The following is a 2,758-nucleotide window of genomic DNA, read 5'->3' as shown; positions in this document are numbered from 1 at the left end:
AGACAGGCTACTAGAAATGGTACACTCTGGAATCTCTAGTACAGTCGTACCTTGGAAGTCCATTTGACTTCCCAAATGTTCGGAAACCAAAGCATGGCTTCTTGATTGGCTGCAGGAAGCTCCTGCAGCCAATTGGAAGCCACAGAAGCCCCATTGGACGTTCGGCTTCCAAAAGAACGTTCAAAAACCATAACACACACTCTGAGGTTTGTGGAAGGAGAGGATGCAGTAGAAGACACTTCCTCATCATAATCCCAATAGTTGCCCACCAGGGTAGTATTAATGCTGCTTTGTATCTCTTTCCCTTGGCAGCCTGTAACCCCACCTGAGCACTAACAGGTTTGAAAATCAGCATGTTCGTGAAAATTTCAGCAGTTCAGCCAATGGCATAGGAACAAATTTCAAAAACATCAAGTCAGATTTCTTGCAGCTAGGGAGCTTCCAAAGGATGCAGCCAGCGTATACTACAGCTTCCGCCACCTTTTGACAGATTTTCTGCTCGCTTTTGAAGACTCACCTGTTTGCACAGGCAGTCCCTGATTTCTTCACCTCAGTCTCCTGTATTAATGGCAGCAATGTTTTAATCAGATTGTTCTATTGTGTGTTTTAATTATAGATATTTATATTTTAATAGGACTGTTTCACTGTGTATTTTAATCACGGGTTTTGATACCATAAAATTTGTGCAACTGGTTTTTACATTTTGTGAGGTCATTCTGCATTCTGCAAGAGAGTTTCTCCTTCAAGGGCCGAAGACATCAGAAGCCTACTCCATAGTAACTCAGAGCAGTCTTTCAGTGTGGCTGCCCCTCATTTACTTTCCAGAAACAATTTAACACCTGTTTTTTCAACAAGCTTTTCCAGCTACATGAAAAAAATATCTGTTTTAGATAATTTTGTACTGTTTCAAAGTCTATATTTAGTAGTTTTCAGACTACTTTCTGTTGTTTTTGTTGTATATTTGTAAATTGCCTTGAGACACATGAGAAAGGAAATAAATAAAATAACAATAATGGTAACAATGATAATATAGTCTGTTTCTTATTTAGCCCACAGCCAAACAACCCAATGGTACTCTCCTGAGGTTAAACTGCTACTTTGACCTCCTTGAGCGTATATAAATGTTGTTCTTAAAAAAAAAAATATCTAGTGGGGCCATTAGTTTTCCAGCTTGGGACAACTGATTCTGACACAGTTACCCAGGTATCATTGTCTCTATGTGACGCCATTTCCCTCGCATAAAAATATGACAATGCGAAGTCTGTTGTTAGGCTAGCACAGGCTTCCTCAACCTCAGCCCTCCAGATGTTTTGAGACTACAATTCCCAGCATCCCTGACTACTGGTCCTGCTAGCTAGAGATCATGGGAGTTGTAAGCCAAAAACATCTGGAGGGCCGAGGTTGAGGAAGCCTGGGCTTAGCAGACCTCCATTCTTGATAAACTTCATGACCTCATATCAAAGAAACTGCGCTTTTTACATGGTTGAAACATTCCAAGTCAAAAAACTTGGAGCAATAATTAAAAAAAACCCTGCACATTCCTCTTGTGATGGGTGCTTGGTCCACGAACCGTACCATTTCATGCGATTTCAATAATACAGTGGTACCTCCGGTTAGGGACGCAGGTGGTGCTGTGGGTTAAACCACAGAGCCTAGGACTTGCTGATCAGAAGGTCGGCGGTTCGAATCCCTGTGACTGGGTGAGCTCCCGTTGCTCGGTCCCTGCTCCTGCCAACCTAGCAGTTCGAAAGCACGTCAAAGTGCAAGTAGATAAATAGGTACCGCTCCGGAGGGAAGTTAAATGGTGTTTCCATGCACTGCTCTGGTTCGCCAGAAGCGACTTAGTCCTGCTGGCCACATGACCCGGAAGCTGTACGCCAGCTCCCTCGGCCGATAAAGCAAGATGAGCGCCGGAGTTGGTCATGAACCCCAGAGTTGGTCATGACTGGATCTAATGGTCAGGGGTCCCTTTACCTTTTACCTCGGGTTAAGAACTTAATTCATTCTGGAGGTCTGTTCTTAACCTGAAACTGTTCTTAACCTGAAGACCACTTTAGCTAATGGGGCCTCCTACTGCCGCTGCACCGCCGCTGCACGATTTCTGTTCTCATCCTGAAGCAAAGCTCTTAACCCGAGGTAATATTTCTGGGTTAGCATAGTCTGTAACCTGAAGCGTCTGTAACCTGAAGCGTATGTAACCCGAGGTACCACTGTATGCGTAAAAGCGAAGTTTGGCTAGGAACATGTCACGTTTCTTATGTAAATGTGAATGTATAAAGCAGCCCCATACGGGGTCAGACTGTCCACCTACTTTGCTCTTGTCTACAGTGACTGGCAGTTGCTCTCCAGGGTTTCTGCAGTGTGGTGGGCCGATGCTTGGGATGGGGCAGGACGCAGTGGCGTAGCGTGGGGGGTGCAGGGGGGGCCGGCCGCACCGGGCGCAACATCTGGGGGTTAGGGTTAGGGGGCGCAAAGCCACGGGTTAGGGGGCGCAAAGCCACGGGTTAGGGGGCGCAAATTACTTGCCTTGCCCCGGGTGCTGACAACCCACGGTACGCCACTGGCAGGACGGGGGAGCATTGAGGGCTGGTCTACATAGGTGCATTAGTGAGGCCGATCCACCGCTGCTGATTGCCCTTGCCACTAAAGTTAAAGGTAAAGGGACCCCTGACCATTAGGTCCAGTCGTGGCTGACTCGGGGGCTGAAGCGCTCATCTCGCTTTATTGGCCAAGGGAGCCGGTGTACAGCTTCCGGGTC

The sequence above is a fragment of the Podarcis vaucheri genome (assembly GCF_965113315.1).
Source record: "Podarcis vaucheri genome assembly, chromosome: 5".
NCBI classification, from domain to species: Eukaryota; Metazoa; Chordata; class Lepidosauria; order Squamata; family Lacertidae; genus Podarcis; species Podarcis vaucheri.
The sequence above is the reverse complement of the archived record's forward strand: the minus strand, read 5'-3'. Positions refer to the sequence as shown.